Raw genomic sequence first — 23,819 nt, 5'->3', positions numbered from 1 at the left:
TATCAATTATCTATTTGGAAGAGAAGTTGGAAAAAACAGCCAGGCAGAGCAGCAAAAAAGAAAAAAAAGAGTTTTAAAAAAGAATAGTTTAAAAAACATTTGGGACAACACGAAGTGTAACAACATCCGAATCATCGGAATACCAGAAGAAGAAGAGAGTGAGCAAGGGATTGAGAACCTATTTGAAGAAACTATGACTAAAAACTTCCCTAACCTGGTGAAGGAAAAGATATACAAGTCCAGGGAGTTTAGAGAGTCTCAAGCAAGATGGACCTAAAGAGGCCCACACCAAGACACACCATAATTAAAATAACAATGCTTAACACAAGAAAAGAATTGTAAAAGCCACAAGAGAAAAGGAGTTAGTTACCTACAAGGGAGCTTCCATAAGATTTTCAGTTGATTTCTCAACAGAAACATTTCAGGCCAGAAGGGATTTTCAAGAAATATTCAATGTGATCAAAAGCAAGAACTTACCACCAAGTCTACTTTACCCAGCAAGGTTATCATTTAAAATTGAAGGCTAAATAGTTTCCCTGACAATAAAAAGTTAAAGGAGTTTGTTACCATCAAAGCAGTGCAGCAACAAATGTTAAAGGGCTTGCTTTAAGAAGAAGAAAATGGGAAAAAAAAAACAGAGGAAAATAGTTAAAAATAAAATGGCAATAAATATGTACCTATCAGTAATCACCTTCAATGTAAATGGCTTAAATGTTCCAATTAAAAGACATAGGGTAGTTGAATGGATAAGAAAATAAGATGCATATAGATGTTGTCTCTAGAAGACTGATCTCAGGGAGAAATATACACACAGACTAAAAGTAAAGGAATGGAAAAAGATATTTCATACAAATGGAAAGGAAAAAAATATTTGGGGTAACAATACTTATATCTGATAATAGACTTTAAAACCAAGCCTATTGTAAGAGACAAATAAGGACTCTACATAATGATAAAAAGAATAATCCAACAAGAGAATAAAACACCAGCAAACATTTATGCGTGCAATATAGGAGCACCTAAACATGTAAAGCAAATCTTGATGGACATAAAAGGAGAGATCAACAAAAATTCAGTCATAGTAGGGGATTTCAACACCCTATTGACTTCAGTGGATAATCTTCTAGACATTTAAGTGCAGCCTTAAATGACACACTGGCTCAAATGGATTTAGTTGATATTTGCAGAGCATTTCATCCCAAAGCAGTAGAATATACAAAGTTTTCAAGTGCATGTGGAATGTTTCCTTGGACTGACCACTTGTTAGAAACAAATCTAAAAAATTTAAGAAGGTCGAAAATCATATCAAGCATTTTTTACCACAATGCCATGAAACTAGAAATCAATCACAAGAAGAAAACTGAAAAATACACAAAGACATGGAAACTAAATAACATGTTATTAAACAATAAATGGGTCAGCAACGAGATCAAGGAAGAAATCAGAAGATATCTTGAAACAAATGAAAATGAGACCAACAACCCGAAATTTGTGGGACACTGGGAAAGCAATCCAAAGAGGAAATTCATAGTCTATCTCAAGAAGCAAGAAAAAGATAAAATAAAAAATTTAACTTTAAATTACTATTTATAGTATTTTAATATATTTTAGATAAGATCCTTTCATATTTTTCTTACCAAAATTTGCTTAGGTATATTAATGTGCTAATTTTTCCTAATAAATTTTAAAAATAGCTTCATGATTTCATACATATACAATTGAATTACACTAGAATTTTCAGAATTAGAGAAAAATATTACCTTTGTAATATTGAATATTTCAAAAAAATTATATACATATTTAGTAGTACTTAGCTTTATTTAGTTATTTTTATATTTTTGTTGTCCCATATGCGTTTGCATGTTGACTAGTGGTATTGAGAAGCTTTTCATATGCTTATTTGCCATTCACATACATCCTTGATTAAGTGCATATTAAAAACCTTTGCCTTTTTAAAAATTTGAGTCTTTTGGGTTTAGACCATTTACATTCATGTGATTGTTAACTAACATGGTTAAGAATAAACCTTGCTATTTTTTTGTGCTTATCTAGGTTCTTTTTGTTCCATTTCTCCTCCTTTTCTCATTCTTTTTCAATTAATAGACTATATTTTAGTATTTCATTTTATGTTCATTGTTGGGTTATTAGCAATAACTGGTTTGTTAGTTAATGTTTACTTTAGGTTTTACAGTGTGCATCTTTAGTTCTTCATAGTCTACCTTCATGTGATAGTATCCCATATCATATATATTTAATAACTTTATAATATTAAACTTCTATTTCTACTCCCTCTCAGCCTTTATGCTATTGTTTTCATATATTTTACTTTTGCATATTCTATGCACTCAAGACTTTGTTATTTTTATTTTTACATGAAAGACAACATTTTAAAAAGAGGTTTAAATAATTAGAAAAGAATAATACATCTCAACTCACTTAGTTATCATTTTTGGTGGTCTACATTATTTTGTGTAGGTTCATATTTCCATCGAGAATCATTTTCTTCCTTCCTAAAGAACGTTTTTGACATTTCTTGTAGAAATAAATATTGTTCTTTTATTTTTAAAGATATTTTTGCTGGTATCTAATTGTAGTTTACTTGTTTGTTGTTTAGTATTTTAAAGATGTTTGGCTATTATCTTCTTACTTGCCTTATTTCCAATAAGACTTCTCCTTTTTTCTTAAATTGTGTCTCTCTTTTCTCTTACTAGTTTAAATTATTTTTCTTTTTTCTTTTTCACTGCCTTTGGGAAATTTGCTTATCATGTGTTTTGCATAATTTTATTCATGTTTCTTGTGTCTAGGGATTGCTAAGCATCTCAGATCTGTGGGTTTGTTTTCATCAACTTAGGATAACTTTTAATTAAAAAAACTTTCAATTACATTCAACATTTAATATTATATTAGTTTTAGGTATACAGCACAGTGGTTAAACATTTATATAACTTACAAAGTGATCCCTCTGATATGTCTAGTGACCCCCCAACATTGTACATAGTTATTACAACATTTTTGATGATATTCCCTTTGTGGTAATTTATCTCTGTGGCTATTTTATAACTGTCATTTTGTACTTTTTAATCTCTTCTATAAACATTATTTCCTTCAAATATTTTTCACCCCTTGGTGCTCAATCAGTCCTAAGTGATTTAGGATCCTTGAAGTTGTGCTCTTATTCATTGATAATCTGTTCAGTGTTTCTTCAGTCCTTTTTTTTCTGTTGAATTTTATATGGTTTCTCTTGCTGTTTTCTAGTTCATTAATGTTTGCTTCTGAAATGCCTTGTCTCACTAATAAAATTCATTGTATTTTTTAACCTTAAATATGTGGAAGTTTGAACATACAGAATACAAGTATTTAATATTTTCTGCTAATTATAAATCCATGTAAGCACAGGCCAGTTCCAATGTTTCATTTTTCTCCTCAATTTGAGCTATATCTTTTTCCTTCTCATTATTCTTTGTAATAATTTTTTATTAGATATCAAAGATACACTTACTTTTTTCAATGTTCGGTATTCCTATATGAAGAGGGAACAAAAATATAATGAAATTATCTTCTGGAGGGTAAACCCCTTGTGGTACAGGCTTCCTCGGCTAGGTGCGTTCTGGGAACCCATCTGTCTCAGTGTCCCAGCTGGGATTGTTGTGAGAGGCTGTGTTCAGCTCCAGTGGATTTCTTCCTTACTGAATTTGCCCATTTCATGGTGAGGGATATACAAGCGCACCTGCCCACACCATGCTGCGTGTTCAGCAGTTTTTGACCAAAACCGGCCTGACCCCTGCGCCCTAGCCTCCCTATTCACCTGATCTTACCCAGAGCAACTTGTTTTTTGTTTCCCCAGATGGAAAAAGTCCTTAAATGGAAATGTTTTACCGATGTGGAAGATATGAAGTGGCAGAACACTAAAAGGCGTCAAAATCAACGAGCTCAAAAACAGTTCTGAGCAGTGGAAAAAACATCTCGATAGGTGTATTGTATCAAATGGAGAGTATTTTGAAGATGACTGAAGTTTAAAGATATAAGAATAAATATACAATTTTTTATAAATAAATTCTGTTTTGTGGGGGGTTTCACCCTCATATGCAGGGTGTGGCAAAAGTAGGTTTACAGTTGTGAGTACAGGAGTTTATTCTTGCATTATTATGAATTATTGTATTATTTCCCACATGAACTATAAACTTACTTTTGTCAGTCCCTGTATATATTTCATATACAAATTTGTCCATATAGCTATATATCACCTATCTATCATCTATTCTTTAGCTTTGTTCTGAGATGCAGTTAAGTTACTTGAAAACTTAAGTTTATTTCTTCACTATTTGCTTTTGAAATTTGTCCTAATCACAGAGTTTGATCTGAGGCTACTTATTTTCCACCACTTAGGCAAGGCCTTTCTGAGTATGCTGCCTAATGTTCCATGAATTATGAGGTGTTTTATACTGTCCCTGTGTGAGTTTTGGGTACAGTTCCCTGTAATTATTTGGTGGTGTTTTTTCCTCAGCTTTAGTTAGCATCCTCACACATGTACTGAGTAGTATTCTGAGGAATACTCAAGGGAGTCATTAGGATCTTTGGAATTTTCTGTGTGCTGCTCTCCTCTGTTAGTCTGCCTCACTGGCCTCCCACGAGTTTTAGCTCCATACTAAACTCAGAGAGCACCCCCAGGCTCTCCCTGAATTCCCCAGTTCTGCAATGCAGACTGGAACCCTCTCCAGATGCAGTAAGTAAGGCAATTTTAAGAGTCATCTCATTTGCTTCCTTTTTATTCAGTGACATCTTCCATTTCCTGATGAGCTCTGTTTTGAAAACTATTCTTGCATAGATTTGGTCTGGATTTTTGGTTGTTTCAGGAGCAATCCTAAACCTCATCTCTGTTCCTCTATCTTGACCAAGGATATAATCCTTAGTGTCCTGTATTATTTTGCTATTTTGATTTCTAGCTTACTTATACCACTGTAGATTATAAAGATGGAATTTTTTTTTGGAACTATGTTATACCACCATTTTTAAAATTTGAGATAAATGCACCAGAGGTATGTGAAAAATGCATTCTGTCCCAATAGGATAAAAAGATACTGAAATACCAGTTGGTTCTATTTTCTTAAGATTGTATTTTAGAGCTGTAATATCCTACTAATTTCTGCTGTCTCTTCCATGAGTTATTGAAGACTGTCACCAAGGCTGTAATTTATTTTGTTTTACTTTTAGTTCTTTAATTTTTAAACACCCTTTAAACTATGCTGGTAGGTACAAATTTAAATTTTATAATTGTGTTATCTTTCTGGTGATATGGCCTTTTTAGCTTTATGAACTATGTCTTTTTCTTCTTGTAATGCTAATTTATTACCTTATGTCTACTTTTTCTCATACTAATAGTAGAAAACTATATGAGTTTTGTTTTAGCTAATTTTTGACTGGCTATTAGTTTTCATTGGAGCATGGCAAGGGCCGTTTCCACCTAACACTGGATTCTCATGATGAGCACTCTTTGGTGTGGAGCTTCCTGGAGAATTAGCCAAGACTTTTTTTCTAACTACCCTATGTTTAAAGTTCTTCCAACTCAATCAACCTCTCTCTCTCATTTCACAGCTGTACTCCTCCTATTCCTTCTTCTTTATCATTAATGAAAGAATTGCTGTGATATTACATATTCTTTGCCTTTCTAATTCTATTTTGGCATCTTATTTCTAAAGAAATCAAATTGATGAAGTTGATTATATAAACCTTGAAATTCCTCCTTAATGTGATTCTGATTCCTACAATATTATAAATAGTACTTTTTACTATTAGTAGCAAGAAAGACTTTAAAGTGAATTTGGTGAATTAATTGATGCTCATAAATAACTAAAAACTAAGTCTAATAGCATTTCCCAGGGGGAAAAAATCTCACTTGCATATTAATAGCTGACATTCTAGGGCTGGTCATGTAGCCAACAGGAGGTGGCAGGTCCAAATTTAAGCCTCTAATTGTACATTTACCAAGACTCCATCATACCTCAAAATATCCTGCATTTGAATAATTTATTGGTGTTAACACAATTTATAGGTGAAACAATATATGTGTACAGTAAAAAGAATAGAAAAGTCAAAAATAGTTTGCAAGTTGTTTTTAACAGTAGAGTTCCTTGTGTTTGTAGCAGAAATAGTCTGAGGCAGTATTTTTCAAAAGAAAAATATGATGCCTTATGAACAAATAAGGATTTCTTTTTATAAAAATTAAATACACTAGAAGATATAACTAATACTTCATATCTCTGTAGCTTTCTTCTAAGGTTTTTGTGAATACCAATCAATCAAATATTTTTGTGCCGATGTTTCTATTCACTGTCACTTAATTAGCCATTCAACAGACGATGATTACAACCACTCAATTATTAACAATACTCAGTGTCGAAGAGCAAATGCCATTAAGTATCATATTTTTAAAGACAAAATAAACAAAAAACTCAGTTTTTATACTTTTTTTTTGTAAATGATTGGTTACCTACAAATCATTCATTGTTTTAGGTACTAACTCGATAGAAACAGCTTTTCAAGAGCAATGAATTAGAGAAAGCAGGAAGGATATTTAAGTATTGTTCAAAATGTGGTTCTACCTTTAAAAATTGTAGATTTAGACATAAACTTGCACTCCATAACAAAAAATGAGATAGAAAAATCATGGAAAGATCAAGAAGATTCATATTTATTATTTTTAAGTTTATTTTTAAGGTTTCCACAATCTTTTAATTGTATATAAAGATACCAAGTATCTACATCTAGCGTAATTATTTTTCCCGCTAGTGCTGTTATATTGTTTCTTACATAATAATAATTACCTTACTATATAGAATATCATGATGGAATTTCAAATGCCTTATTTTATAGTGCATAGGATTGGCTGATGTGCAGTAGAATTGCAAGTCGGAAGTATAAATGCCACAAGTGTTGTGTGCCCTCTGGTGGGATAGCAAAAACCTATTTAAATAAAGGATTAAGTAAGTGATAATGAAGCCCACTGCTAACTATATTGTCAACAAATTGCAGTTGGTATTCAGAGGCTGGTTTGCTATAATTACAACTCTCCCAGAAGAGACATTATAAGAATTAAATTTAAGAAGTTGTAATCCAAATTCCCTGGGCCTTTTAAGTTTTGTATTCTGTCACATGAACAGTATAATTTTTGTGCTTTTTAGTTGTCTTTTGTGTGCTCTTTCTCTATAAACTTACTTGCAAGTATTTATGAAATCTCAGAGGCTATTCATGCATGTTTGTGAACAAGTCAGAGCCTCTAGGAACATCACAATACCATTCTTGGCATAACTGTCCACCATTGCCCATTAAGATTCATAATTCCTGCCATTCACCTGCTACAACTCAGCCAGGCACAAGTGACTTCATAATGTCATTAGAGCTTCAGTAAGTGAAAAGAATGCAAATATTCATATTTCATGTCCTACTTCATCACTAAAGACCCTTCAAGGGCCATGTGAAAGGTCCTTACTTCTCCGACATTGAACTTCTCCAAGCATTGAACTTTTTCTTTTATCTCAAAACAAAAAGATACATAAAAATACACCTTTCTCTGAAGTACTTATAGTGCTACCAGGTAGACTTGAATTGGTTGGGCAAAGAGAAAGATGCCCACAATATCAGGTATATATAGCATGCACCCTAACGTGTAAAAAACAGACACAGCAGTTTAAAACAACAGATTTTACTCTCACACTTTTGGAGGCTTGAAGTCTGAAATCAAGGTGTCTGCAGAGCTCTGCTCACTTGGAAGGTTCTAGAGAGGGATATTTAATTTACCTACATCTGCAAAGACTTTTTTCCCTCCATATAAGGCTAAACTTGAATGTTCTAAGGGTTAAGATTTGGGTTTATATCTTTTGGAGGGCTGCTAGTCTATCTATTATAGCCTCCAATCTCTCTCTCTCTGTCTCTCTCTCTCTCTCTCTTTCTCTCTCATCTCCTTCTTGTTCTTGCTTATCTAAGTCCTACAATCTAAAATCACAACTCATGATGAAAGGCCAGAGAGATGCACACATCCTTCATAGAGGCCTTTTTAATCAATTCAGTCTCTCTTTTTGCTTTAATTGACCATTTCTAATTAATACCTTCAATTCTCTGTGGAATCATAATTTTATAACCAAAAAAAGTCAGTATATTTTCAACTACTTTTCTAAAAATTTTCATCATATGCCAAAATGTTGAATGTTTACCTCTGGCTGCTGGATTGTAATTTCATTTTCCTGCTTCTGTACAGTGCTATCCTGACTTTTGGAAACAAATGTATATAAACCTTTATAATCAATAAAATAAACATACAGTACCATAATCTAAAAATATTAATTATCTTAAATCTCTACAAGTTTTGGTTTTCTGTGGAAGAGGACACAAGAGCAAATTATTTAGAGTTTGTGGTTCCACCCAAAGGATCCATAGAGAAAGTCTTTTTCCCTTTTTCCTCAATACAGGAAATAAGGTATTTAGTTCTAATTTTAGCTTTAGATGACCAAATACTAGTGTTTTTCTCACCCAAAAGACTATTGTTTCCATTTTATGCAATTAGTTAAATATTATGATTACTTTTTAAAGAGAGAGTATCTTAACAGTCCCAATTTTTTGAGAATGTGGCCTGTGCTGCTCCCTAAGATGCTAAAAACCTCTGCTGGGAATGTGAGCTGCCATTTCCAGATCACCACAGAGCCGGGCTGGGGGGTCTGGTCAGGGCCGGGTAATACATCACAAATGTCCCTTACCAGAATTCAGGGTTCTTTCTTTTGATTAGCATTCACCTGGTTAGAATAATTACTATTTTTCACCAAAAAACCCCACGTATTGTACAATTACATTTATATTAAATATATAAAACAGACAATTTCATAGAGAGGGGTGAAAACGTGTTGGAATTAGGTGGTGGTGATGGTTGCATTACATTTTAAATGTACTAAAAGCCACTGGGTTATATGCCCAAGGTGGTAAAAATGATAATATTTGTTATGTGAGTTTCATCTCAATGAAGGAATTTTTCTAATCTTGGAAAATATAATTGTTACCTTCTTTCCTTTTGCAATTACATATCATTTGTTCTCCTATAGTTATTTTTTTTTTATCCTCACCTGAGGACATGCCCATTGATATTTTAGAGAGAAGGGAAGACAGGGAGAGACAGAGGGAACAAAACATCAATATGACAGAGAAACATCCACTGGTTATCTCTGGTGTGCTCCCTAGCCAACCAGGGATCAGACCAAACCCGCAACCTGGGCACGTGACTTGACCCAGAATCGAACCTGCAACCTTTCGGTCATGGGATGACATTCCAAGGAACTGAGCCACATTGGTCAGGTCTCCTATACTTACCTTAAATTGCATTTTAATATAAACTGTCCTTCATTCATTTATTTCATTAATTAAAAATCATTTATTAAATACATATTACTTGAGAGGTAATATTCTATTCATTGGGTCTTCAGCAGTGACATAACAGATTGAGTCCTCTCTTCATGGACTTTTAATCCTAATGGGAGAGGAAAACCAATAAAATATAATAAAAAATTAAATGAAGTACCTAAGTTATATTTTATTTTCTTTTCTTCATACAAATGCCTTTTCTTATCCTCCCTCTTCTTTGCACATACAAATGCATACATAGAAAACACACATGAGAATACACAAACACACAAGCATGCATATACTCACAGGCCTTCAGATAGGTATCACATTCTGGTTAACGGACTGCAGAAAAATAATGATATCCAAGCATATAGTCTCTGTTACTTTATGCCATGGATAATTTCCTCCTAAGTGACTTATTTTCCCATGACATCCTTTGAAATGTATTTCTTCCTGGAAAAACAAATATTGTGAATGGATGAAAGAACAGGGAGCATATGAATTGAGCGGATGACTGGGTGGGCTATTTTCTGTTACTTGTTCCAACTCTGCAAGTATAAACTACAATTTATAAAGTCATAGACAAGAATATTATCCCTATGATTTTTTAACATTACAGAGCCATCAAAATAACATCTTGTTCTTAAAGGGATATGTTTTAAACTCTTTGTCATTTGTGAAAATATGTATCCAAATTGTTACACCAGCAAAATCAGTGAATGTTTAATTCCCTAGCAATGCAAATTGTTATAATGCAAAGCTCAATAATTTATGTTGTTCTAATTTGGGGTTTTTGAAGTTGAGTATTTTTGGAGGCTAGTTGTAAGTTATATAGTGACATGTCAGAAATCTTGAAAAGCAATCGCAAAAGTCTCACAATTAGAGCAGACATATAAGAAAAAGTTTTCCTAATCCACAGTGACACTGTCTCTTCTGTTGTGCACTGGTGAGGTGCCAAGCCTCAACCTGTGGGCAGCAAGTAGGACAGGTAGGGAAGAGAATTCAAAAGCCCTGTTTCCTTCCCCACGTTCCTCTCACCAGGATACGGACATACCCGTTGAGAACGGGCTGCCATTTCCACTTTGGAGCGACTTTGCTAGGTCTGCAAAATTACTGCCACGTCCCCCGGCTCTTCCTTCCGCTAGAGGGGAACCCGCTGTGCGCCAGGGTCACCTTTCCTAGGGATTAAGGCCAAGGGTATTCGATGGCCAGCCTCCGATCTCAGCAAAGATAAATTGACTTATAAACAAACCAGAAAAAAATTACCTAAATAAGAACGAAAGAACCTTCTTAGTTCCAATTTTACTTCCACCCTTTTTTCCAAATTTCCCCTTGACCTTCGTTATCATGTTCATCTTATTTATACACTGTCTTGGTAATGTCCATAACATCTTGTCATTCCTGGTAAAATAAGTGTTTCAATATGTTGGCTGTTTCCTTTTTACCCTGCCCACAAAAAAAAGAAAGAAAATAAATTAGTATAGCCAGAATATTTTTAAAATCCAGAATTACAAATTTCCCAAAGAATCAGTAAACATATTACTAGAAAATAAGATGGAGCTAGAGGTAGACTTGGATCTTCACCAATTCTCAGCTGATTGTCTCTTATCCTCCCACCATGGTGTCCCTAATCAATAGCAACGACTGCTAGCTGCAGTTCAGAGTTGAAGAAATCAATTTTTTTCTTTCTAACAGGAAGGGCACTGTGCCACTTGAAAATACAATCAACTAGTTTAACATCTTCTCCTTTTTTTAGCTGAAAGTACCTGCAGTACTACTTGGCTGTTTCTCTTAAAACACCAAGAAAGTCAAGATGTTCTATGGGGAACAGAAATGAATATCCTGATTCAAACCAAACATCCAAACATCTCATCCATTAAAAGTTGCTGAGGATTTATTGGTGTATTAGTTTCCCAGGGCTGTCTTAACAAATTACCACAAACTGAGTGACATAAAACAACAGCAATTTACTCTGTCACCATCTGGAGGCTAGACGTTTAACATCAGGAGCCACCAGGGCAAAACTCCCTGCGCAGGTTCTTGGGCGGAGTCCTTCCCTTCCTCTTCCCGCTCCTGGCGGCTCTGGCAGTGCCGGCTGTTCCCCGGCTTGCCCTGGAGGGCTGCACTGCCGAATCCCTGCCTCTGGCGTCTCGTGGCCTTCTTCTTCCTGCGTGACTGCCTAGTCTTCTCTTCTTCTTACAAGGACACCAGCCACTGGAGTCAGGGCCCACATTAATCCGGTACGACCTGATTTTAACTCAATTACATCTGCAAACCCCCTATTTTTAAGTAACATCGTGTTCTGAGGTTCTGGTAAACATGAATTTTGGAGGGACAATAGACAACCCGTTACAGTTCTGAAGGTAGGTCCCAGAACAGTAAATCTGGTTGCCAAGGAACAAAAACTAGAACAAGAAAGCGGATTATTTGTTCTGCATGTGGGAGAAGGTGCCTACCAGTTGGGAGTAATATCAGCATTAAAAGGATATACGAACTTCAGTGTAAAAGCCATCGAAAATATTCACTTGTGCCTGAAGCCAAACAGGAAAACTTTATTCTGTCAGTATTTGACAGAGGTTTAATATTAAAATATATTGAATTAATGACTAATGTAGTAAAAATGGTTTAGTAGCTATGTATACCCTCTGCACCTCTGAAAAGCATAACAGTTTGGATGCCCATTATCTGCATATATATTTTCTTTTAAATCTTTTGTTTGTCTATTTTAGGGACAACCCCATTGCTACAAATTATAAGGTCATTCCAGTCTTTACAAAGGAATTCAAAGGAAAGCACACAGTAAGTAGAGATCCTCACTCTTTCTGGAATTTAAAAATATTCAACTTGATATCATCAAAAGTGAAAAGGCAAGTCCTGGCTCCAAAACCCCTCTAGCCATTTTTTTTCAAAGTGATATGGGCTATTTACTCCAGATATATAAAGAAAATATGATTCTTAAAATTATGTAAATCCATATTTTCCCTTCTGCAGTACATCAGTAAATAAAGATTTTTGTGACATCCACTGGCATATTTAATTTTATTCCATGTTTCTGGAGAATAACAACTTCAACAGCAGCAACAAAATACTAACTTGCTTTATTTCTCTAAAATCAATTCAAATCAAGTTCCTAATTCTTATCATTTGGTATGAAAATTCCAATTTCCCTTTCTTTGCTTCCCTCCTCAACCAAAGTGTGTGCAATGGGCCTGGGATCTTTGCAGAGTCCAGAACATACTTTGAATTTCTTTTGCTTCTTGGCATGAATTTTATTGTTTTTCTCAAAGAACCAGCTTTTGGTTTCATTAATTTTCTCTATGTTTTCTGTTTTCTATTTCATTCATTTTCCATTATTTCCTTTCTAATGCTTATTTATGGCTTTATTTGTTATGTCCATTACCCTAATTTCTTAAGGAGGATGATTAGTTCATTGATTTTGTGTATTTCTTTGTTTCTAATACTGGTATTTAATGCTCTAAAATGTCTTCTAAGTAATGGTTTAGCACCCCACAATTTTTGATGTGTGCTGTTTTAATTTTCATTCAGTTCCAAATTTGTCCTAATTTTATTTTGTTAAATGAGCATATAGTGGAAGCCTGGTATACTTGTAGGATTGGTGAGATGTTAGGATTTTGTTTTTCCTTTTCATTTGGCTTGTTGCAATATTCTCAACTTACTGGGCTCCAAAGAAATTCTCTCTCTAAACCTTCCTTTTGATTTCTACTTCTTTGTAAGACATGAGTGAGTTGCCAAGACAGTAGTCTTTTTACATACATTTTAGTAAGAGGTGACTTCCTGTTGTGTCATACTGTTTCTCATTTAAGAAACGAGGTAGCTCAAAAATGAAAATGCTGAATGACTTGAGTAAGATCATTTGACATGCCTGGACATAGAGGTATATTATATCACTGTGTGCAAAATGCCTTTAATATAGATACTTTTTGCAGACCCTTCCATTGAAGTGCATCTTGAGACAAGGTGTGAATTCTTAGTGGGGATGGGGAGGGGTTGATGAAAAATTGAGGAGAGGTCTAAAGGCACCACCAGTGAAGCCCATCTTTACCCATTGATAATGCCCATTTATAATGCAGCTCCCCAGTAGTGTCACACATGGTACTGCTTTGTTTTGTGCTATTTTGCTAAAAAAAAAGTTTTAATAAAATTAATGATCCAGGATGATATGCCTTATACCTCCCACCTCTCCACTATGGCTTCACCTACTCACAACACCCAGCTTTGTGTCCTCAGGGTGTATATAGCCACTGAAGAAATTACAAGAAACATATTTTGAAGATCATGGTGCTGGTACTGAGTGTTCTCAAAAATTGTCGATAAGCTTTTTATTTAACGAATATGGTTAGTAGAATGAAATGATGCAGAATTTGTTAACTATATCTAAGACTAGATTTGTCATAAATAACAATCTTAGAATAATTTAAAACTTAATTTGCAAATTTAGTGTTTAATTCTTTGGTCAATAAATTATTGGCATTATGAATTTTCATAGTTACAAATGACAGGTTTTTATACTGGTCTTGAAAAATCTTTATTTCACCTTCATGTTTGAAAGACTTTCTTATTTGGTTTAGAAGTCCAGGTTAACAGTATTTTTGTTTTGTTTTTAAATTACAGTATTTTAAGATTTTTCTTTACTGGCAAGACTATCTTCTGCTGTGCACTGCTTCCACCAAAAAGCATGTTGTCATGATTGTCATGTTCTTATCTATGTACTGTGTTATTTTCCACTGGGTGCTTTAAAGATGGTCACAAGCATTTGTTTTAAGCAAATATTAATTCGTTTTCAGTTTTTAAAAATTTCTTCTGTCCCGGGGTTCATTAATCTTCTTAGATTTGTGGGTTGCAGTATTTACCAAGTTTGGGTAATTTTCAGACATTATTTATTCAAATACATTTTCTATTATATTCTCCCTTCCTTCTCTGACGACTCCAGTTACATATTTATTAGGCCATTTGAATTTGTCTACAGTTAATTCTGTGATCAAATTTTTATTGCATAGTCCCTTTCCCTGCTTTTCATTTTGGGCAGTTTCTATTGCTCTGTCTTCTATTTCACTAATCTGTTTCCCTTGCAGCATCATGGGGTTGGGTGCAAAAGTAGGTTTACAGTTGTATGTAAGAAACAGAGTTTGCTCTTTTATTATCATTTATTAACTATTGTATTATTTTCCATGTGAACTGTATACCTACTTTTGTCATACCCTGCATCTGCTTTTGATAATTTTTATGTCAGAATTGAGTCCCTTTATAGTCTCCATATTTCTACTTAGCATGCTCAATATTTCCTCTGACTCTTAAACTTATGGAGGTATTGTTATTTAGACTTTTTAAATGCCATATTTATAACTGCCATCTGTGTCATTTCTGGGCCTTTTCCTATTGATTGATTTTTCTTCTTATGGATTTATTTTCTTCTTTGAATTTTTGGTTGTATTTGACTGGATAACAGACTTTCTGAATTTCCTGATCCAGAGTTGTTCTAGGATGCAGTTATTTAAAAACAATTTTACATTCTTTAAAAAGTTTTTTGTATTGACTTGAGAGAGAGAGGGAGGAGGAGAGAGAGAGGGGAAAAAAACATTGATTTCTGTTGTTCCACTTATTTATGCATTCATTAGTTTCCTGTATGTGCTCTGACCAGGGATCAAACCCCATAACCCTGGCATATAAGGACAATGATCTAATAAAGTGAACTAGCCAGCCAACTGAACTTTTGATTTCAAGATATTTGGAGAAATAAATCCATAGCTTTCCCATATTTGCAACAAATATCCTCTCATAAGGGGATATAAAAAGGCTCATAAAGCCTTTTCAGTGCTTTCAGGCTGAAAAGGACATGGATTTTGACATTTGGAAATCACACTTTGTACTAAACACTGAATGCATATTTGAATGCTTTAAAATAAACCTATTAGGAAATGGAAGGATAGTTCACCTGACCTGCCCCTCAGGTTGTCCTCTGAGGAGTCCATCTCTACAGAGTGAATTATCGCGTGCGCGATCCAAGCTCCCTCTGGTGGTCTTTTGATAGCATGTCACTGCAGAGGACACGACTGCATTTTCTAGGTTCGTCTTATTTCCTGTCCTGCGATCAGCTGGAGCAATTTGCAGAAATGAAAGTAAACATATGCTCTCAGAAAAACAAACCAAATGTTTAAACATTAAGGCAATATATTTAAATCTAAATTTTAAGTTTTTTGGAGGTGACGGATATATTTTTACCTTTGTGGTGGTGATAACATGGGGACATACGTATATCTAAACTCACTAAATTTATGCATTATTTATGTACAGTTTCTTGTAAACCAACTATACCTCAATAAAGCTAAAAAAAATCCTACATTTTATGGTGAGGAAAATTATAAAGTTTAAGTTGTGTTATTTTTATTACAGACGTGAAGTATAGAAATTCACTTTAAATGAAATACCAGCAGTGTTAATGACCACAATCTACTTTCTTTGTAGCTTGAGATAAGTAACTATTCACATTAAAGCTGAATCTTTGTTTTCTCTGTCCCTAGTATCAATATTTAAAACAAAGTGTTACTTTCAATTCACCTCACATTTACTGGCAGCTGCATATTTCATTACATTTTTATGGGATATAAAAGATATATCTCCAATAAATAAGCAAAGAAGCAAAAAAAATCCATTTAAACAAATTTAAACCATATTTGATGTTGACAGTTTTTCTTTGTGTGGAAAAAGCCTATTAATACCTCCAGATTTGGCTTCATTAGTGGACATTAAAATAATTTTCTTGATTTAGAAGAAAAATTCAGGGGTAGGCAGCAAGGCACGTATGAGGAAAGGGTACCTCACTCCCTGGCAGTCCAGAAGGCAGACCTTCTACTTCTCAGAAACTTTGTTTCCAGACTGGAATCCCAAGAACTTTCTATGATCACCTGCCCCATGGACTGGAAACTATTAGGTCTTTCTAGGTGGCTCATAGGTTAGTTTAGTTCCCAAGCAGATAATCTAAATCCTCCCAACCCACAGGAATGTGGTCCAATGAACTCCACTTTCTCTCTTATGTCATCTTCTCACTGTATCCTGTGTAAACTAGGAAAGGCCGACAGTTTGGCTTGTATCCTTAATCTGATGCTTGTTGTAGGAAAGATCAGAGAGCTAAGTCTAGTTTCCAACACGACCTACACTACGAGATTTAGTGGGAGATTTAGTACGAGAGTAGCCCCACTATGGCTACTGCCAATGCCCAGGGCTGGGACTCCTCATAGAGTTGTCTCTTTCTGTCATCAGAAGCACAGGACTGTTCTGCATGGGATTTTGACTTCTGCCTAGAAAGCAACATGGCTATGCTAGCACAACTTCTGCCTTCTAAATCATCATTCGTGTAAACCGATATTTGATGCGTGTAACTATTACACTCTTTTGTCTCTAGTTAGGATTATCACACACACACAAAGACAGTCTGTACATTCACTTTCTATGGGGTCATCGGCACTCCTTGAGGAGTCAAATCTAATCATTATTGTACCTTCAGGTCCTAGCAGTATGTTACATATTTGATGGATTAATTAATTGTTCAAGAGAACGTAAGAATATAAAGATAAAGCTTTCCATTTAAATATTAATAAATCAAGTAATACCTGCCTAGCATTTCAGAGGTCACCATTAAGTTTAACGCAGATGACTTAAGTTGGTGTTTACAAAACACCTGACAGATATTATCAACCCTAGTGTCAGTAAAACTACTTTTGTCACTTACATGCATGGTCATTTCAAATAAGCCATAGCCTAAATCCTCACATTTCTTAACCATAAATGGTTAAAAGTACATTCTTAGCCCAAATCTCAGCTGTAATAAATGCCATACCTGTATCATTTGATTAAATTCAAGATTACCTTTAAATGACAGTAGCAACCATATGAAAAATATTTATAAATATTAGGTCAATGAGAAATGGTCCTATAAAATACCAGTATTAAATAAATATTATTATTAGTCATATCAGAATGAATTCTAACTTGAAAATGCATTTTAAGAAGAATCAGATAATATGGTTAAAATTGTTGAACTTATATATAAACATATCCATTTCTTAGCAATTCATAGACTATAAACTTAGAAAACATAGGTTTAAGGTGGAAGAAATGGGCAATAATAGGACCAAGGTAGATGTTCCTTGGGAGCCCTGCATGTTTTGTGGGCAGTAAAAGGCACACTGTTGATTAAGCTCAAGAGAAGGACAGTACCCAAAAATGTAGGGCTCATAGTGTCATCTTGAGGCACTATTTCTTGGTTGAACATAACTGTAACTGAGTGTCAAGGGGCCAGTTTAGAGAAAGTAGCAGACAGAAAAGCACAATAAGGCGGCCTAAACAAATTGTACGTGCTTCATAATGTCACAAGGGGCTGATGGAACCACATCTTTGGATTACCGGACGTTATGGGCACCAAACAAAACTTATAAAGATAAATAAAGAAAAAAAATTAAGATCAGAGGTGAAGCTCAAGTTGTTTATTGACAATATAACCATATACTGTTGGTAAAATATCTACTTTTTGTTTGCAAGTTGTTTACTGCTGTTGATTTCTAATCAAATACTGTCATCTAGTGTCAATACTACTGCTTAGCATTGCAAATAATAGTGAACATTGGATACACCAGATCCCACCTTTAACCCCTTCCCCAAACCTTTCCATGCCCACAAAAATGCACATAATTTATTTTAATTTTTCCTTAGGTAAAAGATTTATATAGATCTTGTAGGTATTTGTGAATTTTTATGTTGTATGGATGTATACTTAATTATCAGGTATAAGGTATTCCATTCCACTTCTGTAATATCTGGGGGAAATATTGAGAATAAAGACTGACACTTATCAGAAGTATAAATAAGAATTTCTATTATTTTTAATTACTTTAATACCAAATATGTTTTCAATTTAAAAATATTTAATTTGGCTTATTTAATATTTATATAAATTCTTCTACCTCCCAATACATAATCAAAGGCACAAATAAATATATTACTTTTCTCATCTAACCATTACATTTAAAAGTCTCAGCACTTAATATCCAGAGAATAAAAACGAGTCCTAAATTCTCCTATGACTTTATCCAGAGTGAAGAGAAAAAAAGAGTCTTTTCTTTCACAAGGTGTGAGATCTTTATGCAACTTTCAAAAGACCTTGAGTTGATATGAGTCCAAGTTCCCCGATGATGGAACCAACTCTTGAAAAAGTCGGTGTCTGACTCACCTGTGAGTGTGACTTCCAACCAGCAGGGAGCCTTGGGCAGGAGAGTTTTTCTACTGCTGTCATTAAACAACCATCAGGCACCTACAAGAATGGCATTGCATAATGACCCAGTCTTACTTTTAAAATAATATTTTATCATTATTAGAGAATTGACACAGGCAAGATACCCCAAATGTTTTTGAGTTAAATTATTTCATACGATGGATTAAGTCCTAGAGAGGGAGGTGTTGGGGGAAAGCGCCTAACAAGTGAAAAAGATACAACACTTTACAGAAAACAACTTCTATTCAAAAACCATAAGAAATTGGTATTATCATATTTTAATAATTTGTATTAATAAGTAAATAAGTTCATTAAAAAACACGCACACAAAGAAACTAGAGTAAGGTAGATGGTGAGATGATGATCATAACAGTAAGGCAATTTCTCAAGTTCTTTCAGGAGTATGAATACATTGAAATACTGATGCAAATATCCAGTCTTATTATATATTTTAACAATATAGTTCTCTGATGCATATAAAAATGTCAGACTATCAGGCCATTTAGTACTGGTCTCAGCCTATCAAAAACCAGTTGTGGCTGGACCAGCCATTGTTCTTATGATTGCAAGATACCCTTCAGCAATAACCATCAGGAAACTTGGTAAAGATACAGGTTTATTACATACAAGACATGGAAATTACACACTATACCTGGGGCCACACAGCCAGATTGCAAGGAGAGGGCATGTGCTCATGGGCTTGGAGTTCTACTTTGGGAGCCTAAGGCTTTTTGATGCAAAGGAAGAGAAAACAAGCAAGTAGTCCTAATGGTCTGCTTTAGCTACCTGGCTGGGATGTGCTTAGTATTTGTTAAAGGTATCTTTGAAGTAAATGCCTTTTTGAAATGGAAGCCTCAGCAATTAAAGTTTAATGCATTATAAAACAAACAAACAAACAAACGAAAACACCACCACAACAAAAAACTTCAGGGCTTATACTACCCATATCCTAAGGTCATTAAACATTAATATCACATTGCTTATGAGACCAATTCACTTATGCCAATTTCTGGCTTACTAAGTCATCTAATTATTTGGCTTGTTTAAAAAAAAAAACAAGACTGAAAATGGCTCTAATGATATAAATATCTAACTCATTTGATGGTTATATTTCCTTGTATAAATTAACAGGTACTAGTAAATATGTCTCTTGTAATGTTAACTAGATTCACTCAGCTTCCCTGAGGCTGATCAAGCCAATACATTGGTCTAGGATTGAGCCATACACAGACCCAGGGAACTTAATTACATAATGCACCTTATAATGCCAGCTGGTGGGCAGTTAACAGTCTCTTTTATGGTAACATCTAGTATTCATTGGGTTTCATCTCTATCATCCCTCCCCTCCAAAAATCTTTTATAATTACTGAAAGCTTACTATCTACATCTTACATTTATTTTCACTCTATATATTTTAGAGAAAAATTAGATAAGTGCATTTGAAACCAAAGGTCCTGATTTAATGTATGATTTTGATTTAACATGTAGCCTCAGTACTCAGTTCAGTTTTTTCATAGCATGCTCCACAAGCCTGCGTCCTTTCCATTATTTACTCTCTGAGGCTCAGAAAGACTAACCAGGCTCTGACTGATGGTCAGGTAAGGGTTTTATTAAGCTAAAAATAACATCATGCCTTAATTGTGTTTCAGCTTCTAAGCCCTACAGCGAGGTCCCCACAGCAGGAGCCTGAACGACCTACACTCTTAACACCTCCGTTTCTTTACACATGAACTTTCCAATCCGCTGCCCACAGCTAATTCAAAGGAGTGGACACTTTTTCCTTGTGGATCTAGCTCCTGCTTCACTTTCCCCATTGTGACCAAAAAGCAAGTGAGATCGGTTCTACTGCTCATCGCCCAACAGGCAAACCCTGGTGGCAGAGGTTTGGTGAAAAAGGATAGGGGTCATTTATTCAAAAGTTACACAATTTTTGAAGAATGACAGGCTTCTCCCTCAGAGCCCATTCCCTCTAAAACACCCAAAGACAAATAACCTCACCGCCCTTTGCCAGATCAAAGCTGTACCTGGAATTCTTTCCCCCATTTAAAATGCCATCCTTTGGGAAACGTAGGCAGGAGCAGCACCATCATCCACGCAGTTTAGCTGGTTCCTAGTTGCAGTCCGGGTTCAGGCATCTTTCTGGAGTCTTGAGCACTTGCCGGAGTCCTGCTTGCTGCTCACAACCCTTTTCTTTGCTCCTGCCCACTGGCCCTGTGCTTGTGCCCTATCCTTCTATCCGTCAGCGCGCCAGTGAGTCTGTGCACCCAGCCGAGCAGGGCCGTGCAGTGCAGCGCCAGTTCCCTTCACTGCTGCGGCTTCTCACACTGGGAGAGACCTGGGAATGCCGTCCCCCCACACGGACTCCAGGGCTCACCGGTCAGGGACTGCTCCCCCGACCTGGACAGTGAGCGGAACTAGAAGGGAAAAAGGGGCCTAATCTCCGTCCACCCTTCATTTGAAAATTCTGGTTCCAAATCTTATGTGATCCCGAAGTAGGAGGGCCTTTTCCTCTGTACAGCCGTTTTGCTGGTGTGGTGCATGCCCTGTGGCGGGGCCTTCTCCTGCCGCCGTGTTAACCTCCACAGGAAACATGTGCTGCAACTTTTCAGCCTGAGCATAATCTGTGCAAGTTTCCTCCTGCTGTGTCACGGCCACGATAGTCTGTCTATCTTTACCTGGGGGTATGGAAACCTATCCTGCTCTGGCTGCGGTTTCAGTCCTGCAGCCTCTGGCACTTCCCGACCCCTCCCTTCTCAGGGGACGGCAGGCTTTCCTGTGCCACCTCACCTGGTAGTTCCCTCGTTGCTCCCCTGCGGTCTTGCGAGATGCCCGAGATGCCCCCTGTAACACCACCCCCTTCCTCTATAGCTAACATCCATTCAGAAAAGTTTACATCTTCCCTAACTCCACCCACTCGCCCTTGATGTATAAAAATGCTTGCAAAACTCTGGAATGGTGGACATGTTGTCTTTTTCCTACCTGGCCGAGCTGCTGGTGGTTTAGACTCCATGCCCCAAGACTCATCATTTGTTTTTGTTTGCTTCTTTGGTTTTTTTTTTTGTTTGTTTTGTTTTGTTTTGTTTTTGCTAGCAATGGCTCAATAAACCCTTTCTTTGAAAAAGACCTTCAGCAACAGAAGTTAAAATTTTTTGCTTAACAATGATCAAGGAAAATCTGAGTTCATGAAACTGTCAGAAGGTAACAAAATTGAAGCATTCAGTTGAAGACATTGACAGGTATAAATATGAAAAAACACTAGTTCTTCCAACAATAAGACTATTTTAGTTCCCTATATTGTATGGAGCCTAATATCATTTGTTATATAAAATTCAGGATATTATATAAAGTTGGTTAAAACCATGATGTAGTTAATCACAGAAAAGACACACTTAATTAACAAATGTTTTAAAGTCAAGGTTTTAATATTTTTAAACTAGAATTATTTATAAAGCTGACATAAAATATATAATTAAATATTTTAAGGTTTTATTCTGAATTTCAATCATATTGTATTCACACTTCTATATATATGTAAATATGATATTTATTCAGGTTTCTCTTCATGTGGAACCCAATTAAGAAAACCCATGGGGAGTCCCACTTGGTTCTCCTTGCTCGCCACCCGTGCTCCCAATCCGCGCGGCCAAGCCCACTTCTCGCGGTCCGCACCGCTGCCGGCCCGCCCATCCCCCACCGCAGCCCTGGGCGCGATCAAGAAGAAGATGCAGATACTCAAGCTGGACAAGGAGAATGCCATCGACCGCGCTGAGCAGGCCGAGGCCGACAAGAAGCAAGCTGAGGACCGCTGCAAGCAGCTGGAGGAGGAGCAGCAGACCCTCCAGAAGAAGCTGAAAGGGACGGAAGATGAAGTGGAAAAGTATTCAGAAGCAGTGAAGGACGCCCAGGAGAAACTGGAGCTGGCCGAGAAGAAGGCCACTGACGCCAAGGCAGATGTGGCCTCCCTGAACCACCGCATTCAGCTGGTAGAGAAAGAGCTGGACCGGGCGCAGGAGTGTCTGGCTACAGCCCTGCAAAAGCTGGAGGAGGCTGAGAAGGCAGCTGATGAGAGTGAGAGAGGAATGAAGGTCATTGAAAACTGAGCCACGATGGATGAGGAAAAGATGGAGCTGCAGGAGATGCAGCTGAAGGAGGCCACGCACATCGCGGAGGATTCAGATCGCAGATATGAGGAGGTGGCCAGGAAGCTGGTGATCCTGGAAGGAAACCTGGAGCGCTCAGAAGAGAGCTGAGGTGGCTGAGAGCCGAGCCAGGCCGCTGGAGGAGGAACTTCGAAGATGTCCCTCAAGTCCCTGATGGCCTCAGAGGAGGAGTATCCCACCAAAGAAGATAAGTATGAAAAGGAGATCGAACTGCTGGAGGAGACACTAAAGGAGGCTGAGACCTGAGCAGAGTTTGCTGAAAGGTCTGCGGCAAAGATGGAGAAAACCATTGATGACCTGGAAGAGACCTTGGCCAGTGCCAAGGAGGAGAACGAGGAGATTCAACAGACCCTGGACCAGATCCTGCTGGAACTCAACAACCTGGGAGGGCTGGCCCTGCCTCCAGCCAGGCTACAGTTGCTGCCCCAACCCAATAAAACGAATGTTACTGGCCAAAAAAGGAAAAGAAAATCCATGGTTACTTTAATGTACCTAATATGTATATAATGTATATTCATTATTACTGAGATATCTGGAATATGGGGGAAATACCAGAGAAATGAAAATCTCTTAGAATGAATATGTTGGAAAAGACAAAAAGAAACTCTAAGGACTAAAAGGAAGAAGGTTGGGCTGACATTAGAAGGGGAGCACAGAAACTGCTCTGTTACACATCAATTCAGAGAATTCAGGGAAAAAAGGAAAAAAGTAATGAGTACTCTGGCTTGTTTTTATTATCGTAAATGAAAGCTATTTAAGAAAATTAATGGAAAACAGAAAATAATTAGAATTTAAAAGAGTAATTAGTGTAGCTCCTTCAGTGATTCAGGATTTCAAAACCACAAGGACAGACTCCTAGTTTAATATTGGATTAGCTCAGAAGATTGAAGAACTCAAAATTCTAGAATTGCACAGTAAACAGGAAAGAACACTAAAAAAAGAGTGAAGATTATAAGAATAAGGACACAACCCAAATGCTCATGGGAAGG

General features: G+C 36.2%; 1 pseudogene; it reads left to right on the top strand.

Annotated features, from left to right (window-relative positions):
* Positions 1–22,257: 22,257 nt before the first annotated feature.
* LOC129085239 (tropomyosin beta chain-like) lies at positions 22,258–23,337 on the top strand (annotated as a pseudogene).
* The last annotated feature ends 482 nt before the right edge of the window (positions 23,338–23,819 follow it).

The sequence above is a fragment of the Pteronotus mesoamericanus genome, unplaced genomic scaffold (genome assembly GCF_021234165.1).
Source record: "Pteronotus mesoamericanus isolate MK-2021 breed Mesoamerican mustached bat unplaced genomic scaffold, CSHL_Meso_final scaffold_232, whole genome shotgun sequence".
Classification (NCBI taxonomy): domain Eukaryota; kingdom Metazoa; phylum Chordata; class Mammalia; order Chiroptera; family Mormoopidae; genus Pteronotus; species Pteronotus mesoamericanus.
Note: the sequence above shows the minus strand (reverse complement) of the source record. Positions and strands in the feature narration are given on the sequence as shown.